We start from the raw sequence: 26,197 nt of genomic DNA, 5'->3' as shown, positions 1-26,197 counted from the left end.
TTTAATTCTCATTATCTACATGAATGTCCAGTCATCATTTGAACCCTGCTATTTTTGAGAATGATTTTCATGGTCCTGCTGTTCACTGTGAGAAGAATATAAACATTCTTTGAAAAAATTACATTTCCTCTGTCTATAATTTGAAGTCTCCTGCTTCAAATGGTAGTACAGAATAATAATGGGGTAAAATCTGTAGATGGGGTGAACATGAATTTAAATTAGCAAAATAGGATTTTATACACTTGGTACTCCTGAAGATTTTCTTTGTGGTCTTTAGTAAGTATTTAAATTCCTCTGTGGCTTAATATTCAAACATCCACATGTTCATGTGGTTATCCATAGTTGTCCGTTAATTCCTTGATTCTGATGCAATAATTACTTAAGGATTATCTTGGTTTCTCTCATAGATCTTCCACATTTATTTTATGCATTATTCTCTACCTCTTGTAGAGTAGATAAACAAATTTCCTAGTTAAGGACTCCCTAACCTAGTGTCTGTCTCTGGAGTGAACGATATCACAAACCTAGGGAAATAAGAATTAAAACTAATGCAAATATTTTAAGGTCTTGTCTCAGAGGAACCCACCAGTAAATTCTGAGAAACTTACTTAGAAGTGGCACCTAACCTGCTGTGGATCTAATATGTTTTAAAAATCTGCTACGTTATTGTTTCAATGGATGTCTCCATGTCATGAACTGCAGAGAAACATGCAAACAGCGCTCCCTGTGCAGCCACCCCGTCCTGTTCATGGCTTCATAGGTCATTCTCATACTCCATCCCTCCCCCCAGAACAGAATAGTTCAGACACCTTTCACCTTTTCTCATTATAATTATTCATTTCTAGACCTTCTAGCAACGTGCACGGGGACTTAATAGCCTGAACAATTGCTTCTGTTAGTTTCCATTAGTGGAAGTTATGTAGTTAGCCTTGTATATGTTTTATGGACAATCTGTCTCCTATGGGATGATGCCTTTTTTGCTAGGGCTGTCAAAACTCTGGAAAAGTAAATTCTCAGCCAGGATCATCCATCAAATCTATTTTTCCTTCATTTTGGCATTCTAAGCTTGTTGATGCTTGTGGCACTTAACATGACTGTCTGTTTTCATTCCCTCATGAAAGAAAGAATTTTCTGTTTGTGCTTTAGTCTTTATGAATCGGAATAATGCACAGCTAATAATAATATGCTGCTTTGATTAATTGTAAATAACATGAAATTTTGTTGTTGTTGATATTTCGTTTTTGTCTTTTGTTTTGTTTTGTTTTTCTAACTGATAGAGTTTGAACAAAAGAAATGTCTGCTTAAGATAGGCTAGTGAAACATATATGAGGTGGAATCATCCAGATATTGAGTCAAAAAGATTTATTTTATTCTTGGCAGCTAAAGAGAATCTAACTGAAGACTACAGCCATTTGAAAAATCTTCTCAGGGTAGGCACACCATCATGTCAGGTGTCAGAATCAGCAAGAATAGGGCTGTTCTAAGAGAAAGAGGAGCCAGGAGACATGGATGCCCACCACGTGAGCATTTTCTTCAAGAGGCCACAGCCCTGTTATATCTGAGCAGGGTATGGTTGATGACAGTAAGAGGTCTGTGACAGCTCAATGAGCATCTGACACCACACTTGAAACAGAGTCGGGTCTGACGTTAATAAAACCAACAAGCGAGGTTTGAGAGCACAGGTGGAATATTGCTCTTAGGACATGGGCAGAGGGTGTGCAGGTGCCAGATGAGATTGCACAGGGCAATTAATGTCTATTTGTGCACTCAAGCCTGGAGATTACTTTCCCAGACACTTACTGGGGGCACTCCAGTTACACACTTACTGGGGGCAGTCTCATTATACATCTAGGAGTGAAGACTGTGGGATAAACACCTGGATTTGTCTTTTATTATAAAAATAAACACCCCTCTCAGCTATATACATCATCTGGAGTATTCTTAATAAGATCGCTGGCTAGAGTAGACAAACTGCATGTTACATGCCAGGAAGGCTCAGCTAGATTCGTACTCTCTAAAAGAGCACAGGGAGGATATAATGACTGCAATAAAGACAGTTGCTGCCATTTGGGGGTAGCTGCTGTTATGCTTGGGCACTGATACAAAGACAAAGAAATGAACTCCTTGCCTAAAGTGTAAAGCAAATCACAGATTATTTCATTATTACTTGGGGAAAGGATTTCAATTAAATTAATTGCTCTGTTTGCAGTTTATTTTGGTTGGTTCAAGTTTAAATTAAAAAGGAAGTCTATGCCACCAAAAAAGAAACAGAGATATTTTAGGAGCCATGGAATATATAAACCTATAAAACTCTGATGAGGGACTGCCCTCAGTGGAATTTACTCTTTCACTGTCTGAAAGTGAGGGGTCTGTTTTTTCTGCAAATGTGGGAATATTGCTTACTTGGGGCATAATCCTGATGAAATCAATAATGCAGAGGACAAAACCAAGTATTTTTGGCTACTGTGAATTTGGAATCACACAATTCCCAGATCAATGTTTCTGACTTTTCTGAAAGGCCTTATAGATATAACCCCAGACAAGACAATAAAATAAATGTTATTACATATCCCTATTTATTTATTTATTTATTTATTTATTGTATTTTTGCAATATTACAAAATCCTATGGATTCTCACCATGAACACTCATGAATTCAACCAAACCCTTGTAAGGACAGTCTCTTCATGTCCTAGGATGGATGGGGTAATGGGATAATGGGAGGAACTGAAAGCTGAGTATCCACAACATTAAAGATAGAAAACATGCCTCTAACTTTTCACCCTGAAGCAGGGCTCCCCCAAATCAATACTGCAAAAGTAATATGGATGGGCGGCTAATCAGTTATTTAGCATCCCCTGTGAGCTCCAAAATATAGCTGTTTTTTGAAGCAGAAAAAATGAGACAAATAAATACATGTGGGGTCTGCACACTAGCAAGGAGTTAGGCAGTGAGCCCACATCTTGCAGTTTCTAAGTTGAGCTCTTTTGTAGATCCATGGTTTAATACATCTTCAGGTTAAATGCTCTTTTACTTAAAGGATATTGTGACAAATTTGCAAGGGGCTTTAAGTAAAATATTGTCAAAGCCAAGCTGATAAATCAGATTTTACAACAAAAGGCACAAAAGTCATGTTCGATCAATACCAATCTCTTGTTCTTATGGATAATGATAATTCATGGTGTCAACTGGACAGTGTGCATCAGAGCAAACAGTCCCAGATCATTTCAAGATTTGATGAAAGGAAGAGAGTGTAGCAGTTTGAGCTGGGTGTCTGGACATAAACATCTCTCTGTTAGTTCTGGCATAGACATTAGCCAGCAACTTAGTGATTCCAATCAGTAAAAAGAGTCAGTAAAATACAAATAACTGAATTCAGAATGATTTTGGCGAATGCTAGGAAGAAGTTATAGGCAGGAATAAGAGCACAATACTCTCCTCCCATGAATGTGTTCCACTCATGCCAAGACTTAAATTGCACCCTGCACCCTTCTAAGTGTGACAAGAATATCTGGGATCTCTCTTAATGGAATGCCTTAAGTTTAAAAAAAAAAAAAAAAAAAAAAAAGGTTCTCTTCCTTCCCTAGGCATTCACTAATTGGCCCATTCTTTAGCAAACACCAGTCAGTTCCAGTGCTCTTTTCAGCAGCCTTCATGCAATGTCCAGACACAAGTACCTTGCCATGAAGTCAGGGAGGGATTGTCATTAATTCAATCCTCTTTATAGCATACCTATTTTCATTGGATATTAACAAAGACAGAGAACAAGGATAAACAACTCATATTGTTCTCTAGGGCAAGTGATAATAAAAAAAGTGCAGCTCATCTAGCAGTCTGCAGGTTGACCTGATCTACAAAATGTTTCTGTGCAGCCTAATGCTTTTGCTCTTGTAGACACACAACAATGACTATAGCAGCAACAAACTTTGCCCAAATAGATAATTTCTGCCTCCCATATCTATCTCAGCTGGCCATAGACAGCCAGAATGCTGCTCATGGTGAAGAACGGGAGATGATAACTTCTGCTGGGAAGCAGTGAACATTTCCAGAAGTAGTAACTGTTGCTGTCACTCCTTCCTGGATGTCATCTGTCCTATTCCCTATTCCTTTCCTACTCATCTTTCCCATGTCAGAAGTTTGGCTTTCTTTGGTAGAACCAGACATATTTGACTGATGCGGTTGTATAATCTTGCTTGCATTTGATGACAGAAAAGAAGGTATTGCTCTTGTTACAAGAGAATAGTATGAAGATTTATGAGCAAGATGGTTGCAAGAAAGCAGGAAGTCAGTTTACTTCTATCGGGGAATAAAGATACTGGGACTTACCAACTTCTGCCACCTCATCTAGCTACTGTGCAGAGGTGTTAGGTGAGGATTAGAGCAGTTTTGTCTGAAGAGAGAAGGACATAAAGTGAAAATTTGCTGTACTTAGAGGGTTGAGAAGGGTTGCCTTCAGTCTCTTTAGACAAGCTATAAAGCAAGGGTAAGGTTTTGGGGATATGGTCCTGAACTCAGATCCTGTCTTTGCAGTTTATCAAACTTCAGTGGATCATACTGCTCAAACGGTGCAAATGCAGTCTTCATAATACTGTAAATAGCACACATAAATAGAAATGTATTAAAGCTTCACTAGCTCAGCTTTTCCATTTCTTCATCTATGTGAGATGCTGCTTCTTAAGGTAGAACTCCTACGGGTTGTTCATCTAAGTATAACATTTATACAACAAACAACCATTAGTTTAAATCACTTGGGTACTATGTCACTTTTTAAAGATAGGTTTAAATCAGACTGACGTTCTACAAACCTAATGAAGAAAAAGCAAAATCTTCTCTATTGCAATTTTGCATTCAAATGTATAACGAGCTAAAGGCAAGTTACAAAGCAGTATTTACACACTTTCAGTGAAGCCTAAGCAGCAATTAGGTTCTTAAAGTATGTGTTATTATATTACCTGAAGAGATCTAGAAATATACAGTTTATTGATAAAACAAAAAAAACATATTTCTTAGGCACCAAGTTCTTTAGTTTTATGATACAAATCCTACAAGAAAAAAAAAAAAAGACCTTGATAGCACCAAAATTAGTTGTATAGTCACTGCTTTGTTAAAAATCAAACAAAAGAAACCAAACCAACCCAGCTTCATACCATCCCACACAATATTGTCACCATGTTTTTCATCAAGAAACACATGAAAACAAGACTTCCTAGATTTCCAGTTTTCTAACCATGAAAGATGGTAAGGTCTAAATAAAAATGTTGCTTATCCCTACAAAACATTGTCCTGATATTTTACGACTGTCACAACAAGAATACCACTGCTTTTATACATTTCTAACAAATGTATTCCTAGCCTGTAATTATGTAATTACTAAATGGACAAGTCACAAGCTCCTTATTACAGGTGACTATCACTGAGCGATGTAATTGATACTGGACCCAAACTGAAATACAGTATTTTTAAGTAGACCTAATTTTCTTAGCTTGCTTTTGAGAGTAGCGGGAGAAAGTATAAAAAAACCTTACCAGAGTCAGCATATGACATTCTGAGTAAGATTCAGATCACTAGGACACCCACATTTAAATGTGCCTCTGTAGCTGTCCAAGTGGGATTTAAGTGTCTAGGATCTGATTATAGTCAAAGATCTCTTATTATGATTAGTGGAAATTTTAAAGAATTGTAACCAAATATATCAAACTTAGAGAAATTTTAATAGTTCTCTAAAATTTCTTGATTTTTTTAAGCTAGGATCTTGAAATCAGTACCTGCCTATGGTGTCTAGCATAATCTGATCCTCCCTAGGGTATCCAAAAGATCTTAATCATCTTTGAAATTCTTCCACAGGATCTATGGAAAACCACATCTTTCTGGAACAGCAGCTGTAGGACATATTCAGGACACCTCAAATCTCACAAAATGTCTATATATCTGACGTTTGAGACAACACATCAAAAGCATCAAGGACCAGATACAATTAATGTCTGTGCTACTAAACTTTTTTCTATGCTCGTAACTATTTATCAAAGCATTCAGTTAGCAATTAAGATTTGAAGAAACTGACTAGACCTGGGAGTGAAACTATGCAGATCTATAAAGCAAGATTTTTGAAAGAAGAAAATACATTTTTCAAATATTTTCCAAATAATGCTATAAATATTGTAATTGCAATTGCAGTTAAACCTGGGAGTACTCAATCACATTAAGATCATATAGTACAATGAAAAATGTAAGTGAGAAGTTTTATCATGCATAATTTATCATACTACATAATAGTACTGGAATTGGTTGCACATACCTACAGTTTCCTGCAGTCATTTATGGGACTGAGTCCTATAGACTATCTTCTAACATCCTGACAAATTTGCATCCTGATAAAATTATTCTAACACAGGATTTTTTAATGGCTTTATTTTTTTTTCTTAACTCTTGAACAGAAATTTAGTACATGAAGGACAAAGTCATTTTAGCACAGGGAGAAAATAAAAAGTGCAACATTTCTTTAGTATTTGGAAACTATCCCAATACAGCAAATAGATAAATGTTTGCTAAATCAGGAAAACAGGAAATCAAAAGATGAAATTCCTAAGCACAAAAGGCCAGAAGAATGCAATTTCTTCTTAAAATCACTGTTTTAAATACATTTACTATTCCCTTTATGAAACATTTGAAACTACTTATTTCCCCTTGGGCTTCTTGGAAAGGTTTGTGGCCATGGAGTTAGATTTTATCATCTGCTGTCCAGAATTCAAGTTGGTGCAAATATTTGAGTCTTGATATCACTGTCATCTAATGTCTTTTATAGTCTATATATTTATTTTTATGTCTAATTACATACATCTCAAGTATTATGTTTACAAAGTGAATTTGCTAGCAGTATGCTTATTAGGAGGAGATAGGGAAATATGAGATTTTAAAAACCTTTCTACACAGAGTGCAATTGGGTTTGGTTTTAACAGCATACCCTCTGTTCTCTAGTACTCATTGAAAGAGGCATGATTTTTACCAATAGACTGTATTATTATGGTTATTCTAGATACAACAGGGTTATAAAGCAAAGCAATCTTTCATTTTCCTGACAAAGGAATGTTATTTCCACAAGTTTCAATTAAAGCAATCAGAAGTGCTGTTAAGGGGTTTCCATCAAAGATGGTAATTAAGGCAGATGATTCACCAGCATCTGGGAGTCACCTTCATTTGTGCTTGACATAATGCGCTTTTGTCCTGTGCATGCATGTGTTTTGCTGCAGTCTAGGTGAGAAAGTGGTAACCTCTCCAGTGATGGCTTAATTCAAATTCATATATCTTTATCTACCAGATCATACAAGAACTCTTACGCTTAGTGCATGAATTGCTCACAGTCTACAGCTGTTTAACTATTTCATTTACTAGATAGCAACACAATTTTACAGCAAAGAAGCTAATGTCTGGAAGCGGGCACAGGTCATAAAACCTCATTTGAGAACACTTTGTTCTCGGCCAGCAATTTTGATTTTAGGTACTGTACTTTTCTAAGATTTCAGTTTTCTCTGGACTTTGAGTGATGGTATTGCTGACACATGCAAAATGTAACTCAGGCTTGAACTATTTATTTTGTTCCTTTGGATGCCAGAGCTGAAACAATAAACTCAAAATGAAGGAAGGTTCCAATCTACCATTGGGCTTGTATGTAACTATGGTGGTTCACACTGTGAACCCAACTAGTGCTGATGATACCTGCTACTCAGTGAGATTCAAAGCTGAAGGCAGAAAAAAAACAAAAAGTTGTAGAATCTGAAAATTCTTGCACCGTGTAACTTAAGTGTTTCCACTACAGCATGTCTTTATGGTGCATATATTGGCAGCTGAAATGGATCCAGCATCATAAGCAACATAGCTGTAGAAATAAAAAAATAAGAAGAAGAAGAAGAAAATTTGCCCTAATTCACTTACTCTACTAGGAGTCACTCATTCATACTTAATTTCTTTGAGATGAAAGAAAATACAGTAAACTTTTATTTAGAAAGAAATATATTTTTTGTATGTGTACTTTTAATAGAATTTTAAACGCAAGAATTAATGACTTTTTTCTTTCTTTCTTTTTTTTTTTTTTTTTTTTTTTTGTAAGAGCTGTGGTGTTAGGAATTATAACAATGAAACCACTCCTCATAAATTCATAAATGAACTCACCTGTCAATGGGCCAGATTATGAGTTCAATTACATTGATAAGAATCTGTAATAGCTCCATGGAAAGCAATTAATCTTCTTGTTATTCTCACCATTTTAATTGCAAAAAGAATCTGCTGTGACATGTCAGCATCTGAATTTGATGACCTTCAAAGTTTCTCAAAAACTTCACAAAGATCACTGCTACTCTAAGCTGCTCATCCATACTGGTCTCAGTAAGCCTAAATCTAAGTACTTGGTATGAAAGGAATAGATAGTCACTTTCAGCTGAATAAAATATATCTTCACACCACAGTTGCTAAACTATGAAGATATTTCAAATAGTTTCCTATATACCTAGACCGTGGTTCCAGTATTAGTTTTAATGTCTTAGATGAAGAGCTAGAAATAGAGTATTGGTTTTGTTTATTTGGTTTCTTTTTGGTTGTTGGATATTCCAGGATTTGTATTTTCTGTCAGTAGCTGACTTACATCAGGCTTTTGAACTGGCTCTTAGGTGGTTCAGAGACTCTGACCCACTGTTGCCAATGTAGAATACAATTTACAATACAGACTTACATATATTTAGTAAACTCTTTATCCCTTTAACTTGTTGTTGGTTAGACAATGTACTTCTCTCTCTCTCTCTCTTTTTTTTTTTTTTACATTGGTGTGAGACCTACACACAAGAGACCCTTCACTTGACAACCCAAGTGGCCTCATAACCTAAGATGATCAAAGCTGAGGCATATTTATCATTGTGGCATGTAGAAACCTGACAGAGGTTCTCAGCATGCACATGTAAGATTAGGGAAGCAGATACTCTTTAAAAGTATTCTTTGTTTGCATTATCATTATTTTCCTAAATATATACTGCATATTTCTAGACAAAAAACATCTGGAGAAGCACCATACAAATGTTGAACCCCTACCTGATAACTACCCACAAAGTATTTCTTCCCAACTAATTTTAACAGTATTTTTCATTCTGTGTCATTCTTTTAAGCTTTTCATTTCACACACTGATTATCTCAGCAATATTGTCAGTTTCTTTTCTAACCTTTGAAGCACTGCTGAATTCAGCCAGGGAAAGAAGAGAGGTCAAAAGCAACCTACAAGACAGCATCAATATTCAAAATGATCTTGAGAAACTGGGGAAATAAGATGAAATCCAACAGGATGAAATTCAATAATGAGAAGTAAAAAGCCCTACACCCCAGAAAAAAAGAAATCAAATGTGTAACTACAAAATGCAGAATGATTCACAAGGCAGCAGTGTGCCAAGAGAGGCCTGGGAATGATAGTACATTCTGAGAAGAATGAAAGTCAACAGAGATATGATAATTCATAAATGGTGAAATTCATTCTAGGTTTCATTAAGGCCATGTGAGAGGTAAGATATTGGAAATAATTTTTAAAGTTCACTTACCACTGTTCCAGTAAGTTACTTTAAGCACAATGTTTGAAGACATAGGTAGCCGCAATAGTTTGAAGGAGAAAAAAATGAAGTTTAGCAGACATAACTTACAGAGAAAGGTTGAAAAAATTGGATTCCTTTCATCTACAGAAGGGAAAACAGAAACAGAGACAGGATGACTATCTTCAATATGTAAAGTGGTATTGTAAAAATGATGATGATTAATTGCTTTCTACATCCACAGGGATAAGGGAAAAAGAAATTAGTTCAGCTTGAGAAAATATAATAAAAGAAGCACACTCTGATTACAAGGGAATATGGCACTGGAATAGGTTACCTGAGTAATCTGTAGAATACAACCCAGTTGATGTTTTTAAAAAAGCATATGACAGAAATGTATAAGATATACCTATCATGTCTCATATCTAGAGGACAGATTAAAATATGATCTCTTGAGATCCTGTCAAGATTTGTCCTTCAATATTTTTTGGTGCTTGAAGGTAGAATCAATGGTATTTAAAAATAGCTAGAAATGTTTGTAGGGGTGGTAAGGTTGAAAAAACTGTTGAAACTTGAAGAAATTTAATTTTGTTAGTCCGCTGATGGCGAGTATATTAAATTATGCATATGATATGCATTTTTAAATGCTTCAAGGATACTGGAAGAATGTGAGTATCCTTATTCTATACCACAGCTATAAATTCAGAGAGGAAATATGTACTGATTTGTTTTTGCATTTGTTTTTGTTTTAAATAGGTCATTTCTAGGACTCTTAGCGTAGGGTAGTCTTCATGGGTGGGTAACAGTTCACTTATTTTACCTGCAGCAACTAAGATGTTTCTAATTTATTATTCTAAGATGTTTCCAAATTTATCACCCTTGCCACATTTTTTAACCCATAGGAAAAAAGAAAAGTGAAATAGTCTATGTTTCTTACAATAAGTTTAGAAACCTTCTTCAGGATGAGATTAACTGTACTGTGCAAATGTCTGTTTTCCTCCAATGTCTGTAAGAAAAGATGTAGATAATTAGCTTAATTCTACCAACCATCTCCTTGGTCCTAATTCTACATGTTGGAAAGTTAGTACCTGCCATCACAACTGCTGTCCTCCTTGGACAGCCAGCAGTAGAAGTGACCATGAAACAGTCTTTGATCGTTGGTTCAACTATTCCAGATTTACTCCTAGCAGGAAAACCTTCCATCATTCATTATTAGCCTTTAGTATGAGAAAAAGTATCCCAAAGAATGGATTAATGTTTATAGTTTAATGCATCCATTATTTTCAAACCTGTTACAGTCCTCTCTACCTCTGTAGTGCAAAATCTTGCTTTCCTGGTAGGCGTTGTTGGAAGCTCCTGTACATAGATCTTGTACTTTTCTGTATTAGAGTAACTTGTGAAGACTTTAAGGCTTTTTTATGTGATTGCCAACACTCAGCCATAAAATAATAATAATAATAATCATCATCATCATCTTTGTAACAATATTACTAGTGAAATTTTGATATTTAGTCTTGGCACCAGTCAGCTGTTAGGGTTTCATACAAGGAGAATTCAATGACATTGAAAGCTGAACAATGACAATGGCAGCTGTATTAAAGCAAAGTGCAAGGTTATACATTTCAACTTGCACAAAAAGATGACTTCAACTGTGTGTTTATCAGGCGGAAATAACAGTGAGGGTGAAAGGAATGAGTGGATTAGTAGGAAACAGGTGTGACGCATCTTTAAACATGACAGATGTGATTCTGATACATGTCAGAGGAGGTAATTCCAGCCTTTCTAAAAAGCACTCCACAATAGAATAGTGATAAAAAACAAACAAACAAACAAACTACTTAAACTAAAAAAAAATATATATACATATATATGATATTAGCACAGGAACTACTATGTATGATATGACCTTGATTATATATAAATAGGAAATTAGAAAAAATGTTAGTATTTGACTGATGAGTTTCTCAATATTAGTACAAAGGACCAGCAAAATCACTAGTTTTCAGATGGAGAAGATTATGATTTATTAGTGATGTGTGTAAAGTGGATATGATGATAATATTTTTTTTCTTGCATGCTGGAAGAGAAGTGGATATGATGATAATATTTTTTTTCTTGCATGCTGGAAGAGTTTTTAATATTGGAGGCAACATAGCTAGTACAGGTGCTGCCAGGGAGCATCTTTGCATTCCCCCCTGCTGTCAAAGAAATCTTCAGTGTAAATTTCTTGCTTTCTATAAAAACAAAAATCTCCGCAAAATGACAGCTTTTACCTCATGTTGTTCTGAAATGCAGCATACACTTTTTCTTTCCTCTCTTTTCAAAATCCAGATCCTACAACTATATCTCCAGACATTGACCAAATTTTCATGGCTCCCTGTTCACCACGTACTGTTCCATTAGACGCTGCCTGCCTTTGTCTATTGGCTATTTTTCTGATGTGCGTGAAATTCATTAAGAAAGTAAACGGTAAAGATTCTGAAGGACAGAATATGATTTTGGCATGAAGACCTCACAAGATCAAACAAATGTAACTTGACTTTTGGGGTGCTTTTTTTTAAAAAAAACAAACAAACAAAAAAAAAAACAACCATTGGAGTATCAGGAAGACAATAACATTAACAAGTCTAGGACTTTCTTGTTTATTGTGCTCATTCTCTGCTGTCATGTAATTATATCTGAGCTAATCTTTAAATTGTAACTCTGGCAATGAAGAAACTCAAAATGGAAACACTAGCACTTCATTCCAATAAGAATATTTACTTCTGAAAAAGAAAGGAAAGGGATATTGTATTCACTCATTTTTGAGCAATTACTGTCATCTTACTGAATATGAGAAAAAAAAAGAAATATTTTGCTCTTAATATTAACTTCAATATTTGTACTTTTGTGATGATAAAATATTGCATATATATTCCAAGACAAACAATTCTAATGGCTAAAGACATGAACTTGAATAAGTAATATATAGACCTGTGTTTGCCAGTATGGTATCTGAAATGCTTAAAGTAAAAAACATTTTATTGGTAAAATGATCCCTTCTTTAAGTGACAGTATTGACATGGTCTAGCAAGATATACTGATATGATTTCATATATAATAGCTGCTTTTCCACAGCGTGTATACTTTAATAAAGACTTATTTCTTTCCAGTGGTAGGGAGAATGTAGTATTTCCTTCTCACTTAGATTAAATTCGTGTGTGAATTTTAGGTTCCTATGGTCAGTCCTGTTGTCCTGTGTTTTGGATTTTAGATGAAAATAATGTTAATAGCAAATCTATGTTTTAGCTGTTGCATAGAGGTGCTTACACAGAGCCAAGGACTTTTCTGCTTCTTGTGCTGCCCTCCTAGCAATGTGGCTGGGGTTACAACAGGAGTTGGGAGGGGAGAGAACCAGGACAGCATATGACATCATATTGTACATCTCCTGTTTTTCCTCCTTTCTCCCCTTTTTCCCTCCTTCCCTCCTTCCCTCCTTCCCTCCTTCCCTCCTTCCCTCCTCCCTCCCTCCCTCCCTCCCTTCGTTCCTTCCTTCCTTCCTTCCTTCCTTCCTTCCTTCCTTCCTTCCTTCCTTCCTTCCTTCCTTCCTTCCTTCCTTCCTTCCTTCCTTCCTTCCTTCCTTCCTTCCCTCCCTCCTTCTCTTCCCCTTCCCCTTCCCCTTCCCCTTCCCCTTCCCCTTCCCCTTCCCCTTCCCCTTCCCCTTCCCCTTCCCCTTCCCCTTCCCCTTCCCCTTCCCCTTCCCCTTCCCCCCCTCCCCTCCCCTCCCCTCCCCTCCCCTCCCCTCCCCTCCCCTCCCCTCCCCTCCCCTCCTCTCCTCTCCTCTCCTCTCCTCTCCTCTCCTCTCCTCTCCTCTCCCCTCCCCTCCCCTCCCCTCCCCTCCTCTCCTCTCCTCTCCCCTCCCCTCCCCTCCTCTCCTTTCCCTTCCTTTCCTTTCCTCTCTTGCCTGCCTGCCTGCCTGCCTCCCAGGTTAAGCTACAACATTCCACTACCTTTGGATGCCATTATTTTATTATGTCCAAGTACCAGAAGCTGCTGAAAGAGCTTTTCATTTGGTTCAAATTATTAGTCATCAACCAAAACCAGAAAGATAAAATAATTATTAAAAAAAAAAAAGAAAAGAAAAAAAAAGAAAAATATATATACGTTTTAAAAGCTGTCCTTGTTCATCTGTCTTCTAGGGATAGAAAATATACCTTTCCAAGTAGTATTAAATAGAGTGCATTCACATCTGATTTTTTTATGCAACAGTTCCGCCTTTGAAGATGTACATTAATAATCTTCCTCTCCCTCTCTTGCTAGCTTGAGAACTTTTCAAGTTGGTAATTTGTTTTATGCATTGTAGAATTGAACACTGCTGTGGCTAAGATGAGAAGGATACCATAACATTAGAAGTTCCTCCCACACTTATGCCCCCATGAAAACAAATAACGTAAATAACATATAAAAGGTGGAATTAAAGACTGGTAAATTTTGGACTACGTCCCTATGTCCTTATTCATATATTAAAGCTAGTTGGAAAAAAAATCCATTAAAAAAAAAAGTTTATCAAAATGTTATATTTTATAAGCTTATGTTGATATGTGTTTTTTATATGTTTACTTATGAAGGATGCAGTTGGAGCTCTTGGGAACAGGAACAGGGAGCCTTGTGATCAGGTTATTTAGCCTATGTTTTCAAAAATAACTGCAGGTAAAAATAATTCCAGGCAGAGGTAAGATTCTCAATTTTTGTTCCAGTGCTCCTGGACGCACATCATCTAATTCAAATGGATGTACAAGTGTAATGCTATAATAATCTAAACCAAGACAAAGAAGGCTATATCTTAGCTCAAGCACCAGGTTTCAGTAACACTAACCCAGACCTGCCTCAGAGAAAGGAGGCAAGAAATGGCATGTGCCTGACTTGCTTCTATTTAGATATCTCTATATAGTGATCAATATTTAACTGATCACTCACTAGGTGTTCCAGGACAGAACACTGACCATAGCATCATTCAGCATTCACTGAATATTTTTGAAAAAAAAAAAAAAAAGAATAATAGTCAGAACACATGGCATTTAGAAGGCATTCAATTTGCTGTTATGTTATTTGTGCATGCAGGGATCTCTTAGGAACATTTTCTATTCCTCTGCTCTACCCAATTAAGCAGCAAAAGGGCAAATAACACTGGTAATAGAAAGGAAAAATCTCTTTTTAGAGTAAAACTAAAAGCATTTGAAAAACAAGAACCTCTTTTGTAAATGATAGGTTGGGTGCTGAGCACAGAGTGCCGAGACATCCCAGGTAACAGCAAAGCTGCTCTGGGTGTCGTGCAGAGATCTAAAATTCTTTTACGTTAACTTTTCTTCGTCTTCTCCTGTGTGTGCGCATGTGATGACTGGCTCCCAGTTCAACACATAACTCCACTGCTGCTCAAGAGATGCACACAGAAGCTCTGGGAACAGAGCAACCTGATAGCATGCAGAAACCATTCACAGCAGAGAAAAAAATACCTTCAATAATTAATGAGAGAAAAGAATGTGGAACCGCTAAATCCAGCTTGAAGTTGATTACAGAGCTGTCAGTCATCTACAGGGCAATGTAATGAAACAGAGCAACTGAGCAGCTAGGATATGTATGAAAGTCATTTCCTATCACTTCTGAACATTTTTTATGGGCTATTAAACTGACAATTGGATTATTGAAAGGAAAAACTGATGAAATATGTCTGTTTTGAATGGGAACGTATCTTTCTAATATAGCCCCCACACATTCTGTCCTATTTTTATCCAAACTGCAGGAAATAATTATTCAAATGTATTTAAATGAGATTTCTACCCTACCAATATAGTTTCCTACTGCCTCATCTGTAGTGTCATGAACATAAACCAACATAAAGTTTATATTTAATTATTTTGTTCCTCATATATTCTTCTATCCAATATATGTCCCTAAAATGGCTTGTTCGTGATTCTGAAACCATATACTGTTTTTCATCTGAAGCAGAATTTCAATCACTTTCATAAGGCCATTATTAATAAACAGGTAAACGTAGTGCCAGGTACTTTTTTTTTTTTTTTTGATAAGCAAAAAAAAAAAGTACTCAGTCCTAAATTTTTTTGTGATTTTTTTCTCCCTAAGTGATAGAAGTTTCAAGTTCCTTATGAATCCTTATTGAACTGATCAAATATAATATGATATGCAAGCAGACGAATGTAGAAGTGTAATTTTATACGGTTCTTCTGTCTTCCCACAGCAGATCTCCGGTGTCCATACCTCAGTAACATGACAGAATAGCTTTGTTTTGAATTTTAATCTCCAATATGACGTGTTTTAAAGAATTAAAAGTATGTAAAGAACTAAAAGTATGTCTGAGGATTGGTCTGGTTCTGTGGTTTTTTTTTTTGAGAAAGGAAAACTCAAGTTCAGTCTTATCATCTTCAGAAAAATGGGGAAAATTCTGATTGAGGTGAAGTCTGCAGTAATCTTATCACTAATTTTACAGAGTTCAAGATTAACCATGACAAAAAATTAAGTACAGAGCAGAACTATAAATTCAGAATAATAACTGTGTATTAGGTTCTTGAAATATTTGGGAGCATACTTTGTGTAGTGGGAAGGTAGTGCTGCTTTGCTCTGCTGCACAACTACTCCAATGACCTAAGGGTAAGTGGACTGCAAAGGAGTCCTATAATCAGCATTCTCTTTGTTAATATACAACTCCTTTCCAGATTTATGGTTTCAGCAAACAATTACTAATGATACTCTTTTTCTTTAACAGTTATGTTTAAAATAAAGGAGAAAAAAAAAAAGGGCAAGTAGTTCAAGTTCTATTTGTAATCTGCATTCATTTCTTTAGGTGCAGAAGGCAGACAGCAGTATCTCACTGAATGAAATCACAGGCACAATTAAGCACATTTCCAATAACTTTAATGCTTTAATGGCTTACATCTGCTTATGCTGGCAGTAAATTTGCCCCTAAATTTTGGTTTTGCACAAGGAAAAATGACTATGAGTGCAAAATTTTGCATACAAATAGCAAGGCAATTTTTATGAAATGTGAATCTTAAAATTCAAATGCTTTAAACATAGTACTTCTACTTCTGGAACCCCCCCCCCACTTTTTTTTTTTTTGGCTGTGGTGGTTTTTGTTTCATTTTGTTTTGTTTTTTAGTTTGTTTGTTAGCTTTCTGTAGTACTTTGGAAATCATTTGCACTTGGGAGTGGAAGTAGAAAACTTGTATAACAACTATGATTTTTGCTCATATACCAAATACAGAATCAGAAACTTCCAGAGATGAAAGCATTTGTTACAGCAACTTGAGCTAAAGAATAAAAATTGTGTATCCACGAATTGTAAGAAATTGTATTGTCTGTGATCAGCACACCAGAAATCTGTCAAACACATTCAACAATGGATTTCAGCAGGTTAAAGTGGAGGACCAGGTCTGATAGAGTTGTTAAGATCAAGGTAGAATGACTGGATAGATATGAACTTCCAAACAAGGTCAATTTTGTTGACTAGTTTTTATTATTTTTCTGCAGATAAAAGGATTTTTTTTTTGTTGATGTCAACTTGTCATAAGGATAATGTTTCCAGGCTACATTCTGTGTCTTGATAATTAGTAGCATCTATATGAATTCACAAGCAAACACAAATGTTTGTGTTGCATGGCAGCAATGTATCAGTTATGTACAACCTGATGATTTAACAGACAGGTCAATAGGGACCAAATATTAGGCTGTAAGAACTGGCAGGTGTTCTGTGACACATAAAGAATGAATCAGCTGTATTATTCCACTTCTTCAGGCATATATGCCCAAACCAAACAAAATATAAAGCAGGGAGATTTTGTTGTCAACTTCTAAGGCCAACAATAATCAAAGACCTGAACTGAGCTACAGTGGTTAGAATAGTAGGAAGAGTGACCCATCACATCCTATACTAATTCTTCTGTTGGTGTACAGGAGTTCCATCTCACTGATCTCAAAGAAAACGTACAAGACATTACTTTCCTCAGCCCCACAGCCTTTCTTTTTGCAAAAGCAGAGCTCTAAGAAAACCACACTTTCACTTTGTTTTTAAACAGTTTCTTCCCAGCACCAAAGCCTTCTGAATAATTTTATATTGATTTGCAGAAGTCTTTCAAAGAATTTCTCGTGCTATGTTTTTGATGCCCTTCTGGGATTTCTTCATTTACAAAGAATATTCTGAATGTCTGTATTCTTTATCTTCACTACCAATGATCCCAGGTCCAACGTTATTATGTGTAATACAGAAAAAAACAGCACTTTTCTGTTTACAAAATTAAACTAATTTTGACTTTCCCACTGAAGCCTGTGTAACTGTCAATATATTCAACAGTAGAAGAAAACCTATGCAAGCAATTTCCAGCACAGTAGAAATCATCCTTTATCAAGTCTCTCATCATGAGTGATAATGAAAAAATAAGCTTAAATATCGATTAAAATCTGATCGGCCAGAGTGGTACCAGAAAAACACCAGGTACATGTATGCTTTCAAACAACTTTGAACCATGATTCACTGCCAGCTCCTGGTCCCTTGTCTGTCACATTATATGTATCCTCAAGGCTTTCCTTGGGAAAAAATAAATTATAATTCTCTAAGACAATGCCTCAGTGAGATCCTGGAGATTCGTTTTTGACCTTTCAGCACCAAAAAGCAATTTCTAAGTATGCTTAACAAAGAACTCTTAATATGTATCTCCTGCTTCCTGTTTATCCACGTGAAGACAAAGAGTGTCTCATGTCATGTCCAAGGCTATAAGCTTTACTGTCTATGCTAGTGAGGTCTAAAATTATACTGCATTGACTAATGAAAATACTGTGGCACAAGACCTGGCAGGTGTGCAGGTCCTACAGAAAAACAAACTATGACATGGAGTACATACAGACGCAGTTAAGGAGAGAGCTTATTACTTATCGCTTTCTTCAACTCATTAATAGGAGGATGTAAAGAAGACAAAGCTAGACCCTTCTTAGTGGTGGGTGGTAAAAGGAAAGGAGGAACATTATTATGACAAGAGAAGTTCATTTTAGATGTTAGGTGAAAAGTTTTTAACAAGAGGTAAGTGAAACAAAATAGAGAGACCCTCTTAGAGCAAGAGCTTCATAGGGGAGCCTCTGACCTTGGAGATGCTCTAGACTCTGCTGGGCAACCTGATCAAACTTTGAAGCTAACCCTGTTCTCCTTATATCCTCCTTATATCCCTTCAAAATAAATTATTCTGTGATTCTGTGATTTTTTATTTTCAAATTTTCCCACATCTCCCATGTTTCATACACAGTATATGTAATCCACTCTTTTGGGATCTCTTCTTCAGCAATGGCAGCTCCCTCTTTAGGAGGACAGCATTGCCATCTCCCTTCTGTGAGCCCTGCCTTCTATATTAATCTTCACCACAGTGGGCCACAGCACTGCACAGGAGCCAAGTTAGCATTTGGCATGTCCCCAGCTTCACATGAGACCTGCTGGAGGGAACAGTCTTCCTGGATGTAGCATAATGACACCTCACCATGATTTAAGCCAACATTTAGGGAATATCCTTGACATATGACTCAAGCAAGTAGCCCTACACACTATTTATAGAAAAGAAAAAAAAAATCTATTCTCTATGGGCCATGCACATGGCAGAATTGAGGGCCTTTTAGCTGGAATTGTTCTGTATGAGTTAGGATAAGGAAAAAAACTGAACTAGTATCCAGCAGCCTTCACTTGCCTTTGACTACATCTAATGGGTATGCTTATGGCTTTGTGTTCGTTAAGAGCAGTAAGTGCTGTACTCTCTAGAGTCCACTGCTGTAGGTTTTTGCTCCTCAGCCAGCAGCAGATGCTGGAGGAACATTCTTCAGAAAGTGAAGTGGGAAGAAACAGAGGGAGAGGGACACCGCACTGTGTTGTAGTCACTGACTGTGGCAGCTGGGGGAGACGTGAGGCTACAGTTTTGTTGGTAATAGACAGCATCCCATGGTTTATGAAATATATGTGTCAACTGGGGACAGTGAGGAGGGGAAGAAAGAAGTGACTGGGGAGAGGAAGGAGACCATGAAGTAAGGCTGAGAAACCCTCAGGTGAAAGAATGGTCCAGAATGCTTTTCAAAGATCGGTGGCTATTTTAAGAAACAGAAGAAACAAATTGCTTGTCCAAATTACTTGTACATACAGACAAATAACCTGAGCTGAGCATGCAGGTTTTTGAAACAGACTGTAAAAGCCAGAAAAGAAAACACTGATAATTTTTCAGATGTACAAATGCAAGGTAGGAAAAACCACTGGAAATTTCTTCTGTGTGTTAGATATTCCAAAGACAGCAAGTATTGGAAACAGTAGTTAACTTTACGCCACAAACAAGTACTAGCTCTCTGGTGCTGCTGCCTTCACGAAATAAATACACATGTAACATCCACATGTTGATGGCTACCAGGAGTCCAACAGGTGTGGAGAAGAGCCAAACTTGTCACCCTTTTCCTTCCTACCCTTGTGCTCCATATGTTTTACTCCTAGATAAGGCCATTTCTCTTTTCTATGGGGTGTAGAGGGTAGAGGATGCTCTGATGAGTTCTGTTGCAAGGGATAACAGCAATTATGCTGAGGACACTCCTGGAGGATTGTATTGAAAGGTTGAGCTTTGTGGCTGGGACATTACCCAGAGTAATGTTTAGGTACATACGGAGTTATAGAACTGACAAAGTCTTTGCTTGGTCAAGCAACTGCCTTGAATATCACCAGGTGAGAAATCTTAGATCAGACAAATTGTGCAAGGCTTCCACAACCTCTTCTACAGCTACGCCTAGAATCAGAGAATCCCAGAATGGTTTGTGTTGGAAGGGACCTCAAAGCCCACACAGTCCCACTCCCTGCCATGGGCAGGGACACCTCGCACCAGCCCAGGCTGCCCAAAGCCCCATCTAGCCTGGCCTTGGGCACTGCCAGGGATGGGGCAGCCACAGCTCCTCTGGGCAGCCTGGGACAGGACCTCACCACTCTCAGAATGAAGAATTTCTTCCAAACATTTAAATCTCCCCTCTTTAATTTTAAGTCATTACTCTTTGCCATGTAGAAATTTTATCTTGGTTTTAAATATAAATTGAAAAACACTTTAACAATAGGAAAAAAAAATGTTACAACAACATTGTAAACTAAATATATTTTTAAATGGGATTTTATGAACAATTTTGAAGCAGTGGAGGTTTTTATGTTCTGTGGGCTGGAAAAAAAATGTTTAAATCTTGGAAATAAGATAAAGAATTCTTGATCAACTCAACTAAAAATGAATAACATCTGAAAAAAAAAAGACATAAAGTAGAGATGCTTTTGGAGCACAACTCTGTTTATGAGACTTATGCATCTGTAAACTGAAAATAGTGACTTTGAAACTAGTCAGTTATTGCTTAGTAATGCATCTTGGTAAGGCTCTTATCCAGAACTTAAAGTGCCATGGCAACTTCTGCAACTGTGGCTATATTTCTGTGAACTTCTGTAAAAAATTTTGATTTTTTTTCTTTCTTTTTTGTAGAAGTTTAAAAAAATATGCATATTTGGTGCCTTTTGTAGATATTTCAGGGTGGCATTTATTTTTTCTGTATCACTGAGTTTCTCGGAGATGGTAGGAGGGAAGTTTGTCATCATTCCTTGCAAGAAGCAGGCATCGTGCCCAAGAGCAGGTGTTATTACTGCTGCAGGATATTTTGTATAAACACCTTGTGATGTGACCTACATATTCCCATAGCCTCTGGTGAGAATTAACACTAATATTTACAACATGACCCACTTCTCCCCAGCTTTTTAGTGCATCAAGGAGCTTGTTAACATCACCAGCTGACTATGGCACAGTCAGCTGTCTCGTCTTCTCAAGCACTCAGTGCAGTAGTGTTAAGGCAGGGTGAGACAGAGTAAGCACAATGTGTAGAAATGCAAAACCTACTAAGAAGAATAATAGTTCTGGAACACATAAAAATAGAACATTGAAAGAGCTGTGACAAAGCTGTGTTCTGAGCTTTTTTCAGGTAACTTTCTAGGAAATTTCCCATATATTCATATATTATTATTCTTGATACAAAATATGTTACATTTCCATTTTAATATACTTTTACAGTTGTATAAAAGTTCGGTCCATTCATTATATACAAAGACATCCTTTCCTTTCCTTTCCTTTCCTTTCCTTTCCTTTCCTTTCCTTTCCTTTCCTTTCCTTTCCTTTCCTTTCCTTTCCTTTCCTTTCCTTTCCTTTCCTTTCCTTTCCTTTCCTTTCCTTTCCTTTCCTTTCCTTTCCTTTCCTTTCCTTTCCTTTCCTTTCCTTTCCTTTCCTTTCCTTTCCTTTCCTATCCTATCCTATCCTATCCAGAATGAGAGCCATTCAAGACATTCAGTTTCAGGAATAAAAAAGACAGAAAGGTAAAATTATCATCTGTGGGGATATCACATTTTTTTTTTTAATCAAAGAATTGTTTATATTAAAAAGCCATGGCTGCTTTTTTGCAATTTCTGGCTTGATGTATGTGTGGGGTTCTGAGACTCCTGCTGTTAGGAGTCCTGCTGACTCCTGCCCACTGAGGTAGTGTGAATGTTATGTGAAGTGCCAGGGGAGTCCCAGTGCCCTTCTCCCTCCAAGCACCCTCCCGATGTGTTAGCAGTATTTGTAAGTTCTCAAGAAACCACCTCTGCACAGGGTGTAAAGGGTTGTTGTAAGCTGGAACATTTCTCTTCCCTTTCGCAGTGAGCTAAGACAATTATCCTCCAAATAACTCCTTCCTGCTTTCCTTTCCAGGGATAATTCTCAGCAAGGACAGCCAAACACCTTGGGAAAATCAAACATTCGAGGATCAGAAACTCATGTATGCTTTGTAGAGCTTGAAGAGCTGTTTAGCTCTGAAGGTCAAAGTGTGGTGAACACATCAAAGAGAACTGCAGAGTGTTCCTTGCTGACTTTGTTCTTTTCTTTTGTCTCTCCACAGAAGAATATCATGTTGCCAAAGGCTTACAATGAAAAGACTGGCATTTTTATTTCACTGTAGTTGAAACAGCACTGGCTGTATCATGATGGATCACATGTACTCTTTGGAGTCAATTCTTCAGATTCAACTGCTTAATTAAATTTTAAGCATTATTGATTTAGTTTACATAGCCTTCCCACTTCCAGCACCACTGAATCTGAAGTCTCTGTACTCTGCACCAAAAAGGAGTGGGGGGGGGGGGGGGGGGGAGGGATAGGGAAAATCAAGGGGTATTAATAATGAAAGCACGAAAGCACTTGGCTGGAAGATGTAGGGGAAATCTTACAGGATGCAGAGATTAATTACTGCAAGATAAGTAATACTCTTTCTTCTGCAGAATAGAAATCTAAAACAATTGAGTGGGATTGGTGGGGCAGGTTCTTAAACTCTGCAAATGAGCAGCATCTGTGCCTTCAGTGGTGCTAACACGCAACAGAGGGGAGGAATCAGCCTGATCTGTGTAGAAGTACTTGATCAATAGAAAGACAAACCAGCTATTAGTCAGTGGCATGTACAATGGAGTTGCCAGAACAAGTCTTTTACTTATTTATTTATTTTAATTCTCCATTGTTCAATATTACTTGGCAGGGCTTTATCTACACCAGACAGGGAGTCCAACAAGAACAGGAAGTTTAATCTGAATGAGCTGGGCTTAATTGGCAAAAGGCAAGATTGACAAATGTAATTAACAGTTTTCCAATAAATACAATTTGTACAATAAAAGATAGTGATTAGCTATTTTCCACAGCTCTTGGGACAGAATAAGAAGTTTTATGTAAAATGTGACAATTTAAGTTGAATATTATAGAATGACTCTCCCAATGTGTATGGAATACTGGAACAATTTACCTAGGAGGAGGTCCTTCACTGAAGGTTTTCAAGGAAAACTAATGTAACACTCTCAGGGGTGTTGCATATGTTTTTGGTGGTGCTTCCCTGAAGGTGACTGAACAAGAGAATCTCTTAAAGCCCAACATTTCTATGGTTCTAGATTTACTGTGAGTTACTCAGGACAGGCTGTATCTTCTGGTATGCTTGTGCGCCTGCGGATAGAAGGTGCATTTTGTGAGTAGTTTAAGCTTGTATAAGGACATTTTTTCTGTTTTTCTTTTATTTCTGTGTTCAGAAACATCTTGTCCTTTACATCCTGTCCTTGATGTTTGTGTTGCTAATGGTTGTAAAAATGGAATGGCCTGGAGATTTGACATGGAATTTTTATATGTTATATATATGTGTGTGATTTACACAACTAAATAACTACAGAAAAGTCTCTATAGCAATGGGGGCATTATTGTGTCTGGACTCTGGCTATTTTTTAAAGTATATTATCACTACATCAGTTGTTCCTTTGTTACCCAAACAAAGGCTGCAGCACTCATTTAGATTCTGTCTTAAAACACTGCATGTTACTGAGTGTGGTCTTTTCTCTCTTTCCCCATAGGCACTCTTTTCCACTAAACATACAACCTGAGCAAGACAATAGCAAAAGAAAGGCCTTCTAGGACTGCTTTCACTTGCTTCTTTAGGAAAAAATAAATAAAAAAAATAAAAAATAAAAAAGCAAGAATAGTACTTAGGATATTATTATTTACTGAAATATTTCTGGGGAGAAAGAAAGATTTTTTCAAGGCACTTCTTTTTATAGCAAAGCTTCTCAAAAATGTGTTAATGGAGAAAAGCCTGTGTTATGAGAGCTATGACATTCTGGTAAAAGAATGATGCAATCATTTGAAAATACGGAACTCTGTCAAGGTATAGATACTTTCAGTGACCATGGGGAGAGCAAGATTAGCAATACAGGGGAGGGCACAGCCTTTCTGTGCAAAAAGAAACTCAGACTATGTCTACACTGCTAGATAGCTCCAGGCTTGAGCTCACACTCACACCTGAACTTTTCATTGCGTACAAGTGGACAGCTTTGCCCAAAAGAGAGTCAGGCTCATGCACGCCACACACGTTCAAACTACCTACTTCTGAATTTCAGACAGCTATCAAAAGCAGTGAGGAAAACATCTTACTGAGGTGCATTTTAGAGGCAATCTGATTAGAGGTGACCTTCAATTGCTTGTGGCTTCAGGCCTAAATAGGAAGTGAAAAGGTTAATATAGGCAAAATTGAAATGCATATCCAGTGTGCATTTGGGATTTCTCTGCATTAACCTAACACCCCTGCAAATCTAAATTCCTTTCTACATGCCTCCCATGCTATGGCAGTGACTATCATTTCCCATGCCCTTTCTCCCTTATCTTTCTATTAAACCATGGTTGGCAGTACACTCTAGTACACCTTAATTCGCCCAGGTGTTTTTTGAACATCATTTTGTCTCCATAGTCAATCTGTAGCATATATGCATCTTTGCTCCAGCCAGGCTGTTTTCTGATTGTAACTTCATGCTAGCTACCATTGCTGTAGACAAAAGGAACAGAAGTCCTGGGCAGTGGTGAGCAGAACCTGATTCTTGCCTATATTCTAGCATATCTTTAACTAACTAACTAATGAATAAATAAACATTAAAAATCTGTCTTTCTTTTGATATGTCCAGGATAAAAAAAAAAAAAATCACAGTGAACCGGAAGGATTTCTTCTATGTTTGAAATCCTTACTGATTTTTTTTTTACTAAAACAAAAATGGCCAGGATAACTTTTAGATACTCATCTCTAATTTTTATATATATTTTTTATTTTTATATACATATTTTTCATAAACAGCTAACCATGCAGCTCAATTAAATAAAAAGACAGTGGTACAATCAACAACAACAACAAAATAACTAAAAATAAAAGCCAGAAGACTCTGTAGAGTCTCTCTTGCTAATAACTTGGGATATAACTACAAAGATGTGCATTCAGATCCTGTCCACACTCCGAGCTGACATGACTTAATAGTAATGTCTATGCTATGAAGCAGATTTATGAATCTTGAAAACATTCCCAAGTTTTGCAGTATCCCCACCTAGCCCCATCCTTGGAAGAAAATCCACTCCTTTAATTGAGCGAACAATATTAGAAGAGCAATGTCAGGAATGAGACTGTAGAGAGCATCTGAAAAATGAGAAATAGTTTGCTGCTTATTAAACCCCTACCCCAGACAGCCACGGGTGACAGCTACTTCCAGCAACTCTGCCAATGCACCTTTCATCTGGCTCACACATTCTTCCAGCACTTGTGCCTGGCTTTAATGAGCAGCCGGGGGTTGTGTGGGCTGGTGCCAGGCTGGGCTGGTTTTGTAACAGCTGAAGGCTGAATGTCTGCCTGCAGATGAATGGGACCCCTGGACTGCAGAGTTTATGCAGAGGAAAGTCCTACAATCACATTCCCCACATCCTCCCCTTCCCCTTCATTTGAAGATTTAATTAGAGCTTAGAAGCTAGCGCTTTATAAACCAAGCCAATTATTTTCTTTCTTCCTAAGGAAGGAAACTCCTTTTCTTTTTTCCTGTTCCAGCACCGCCCATTCTCAGCTCTTGCAACCGGATGCTCGTAGTCCTGTTTGGTGACCATCACATAGTCTCACACTGCTAACAGAAAAGCCCATGTTGCCAGTGGTCTGTGGGAATAACAGAAAGAGCTTCCCCCTCACCAGTACAACACTCACATTGCTGGGTGCAGCTCCTCTCAGGGAACGTCAGCATGTAGATGGGGGGC

General features: G+C 37.2%; 1 long non-coding RNA gene across 1 annotated transcript; it reads left to right on the top strand.

Moving 5' to 3' along the window:
• The first annotated feature begins 21,045 nt into the window (after positions 1-21,045).
• Positions 21,046-25,987, top strand: LOC310886699. The gene is made up of 3 exons (XR_014575434.1): positions 21,046-21,566; positions 22,328-23,618; positions 23,995-25,987. It is a non-coding gene; the product is annotated as an uncharacterized lncRNA (long non-coding RNA).
• The last annotated feature ends 210 nt before the right edge of the window (positions 25,988-26,197 follow it).

This window comes from Anser anser (genome assembly GCF_964211835.1).
Source record: "Anser anser genome assembly, chromosome: 1".
NCBI lineage: Eukaryota > Metazoa > Chordata > Aves > Anseriformes > Anatidae > Anser > Anser anser.
The sequence above is the reverse complement of the archived record's forward strand: the minus strand, read 5'-3'. Positions and strand labels throughout refer to the sequence as shown.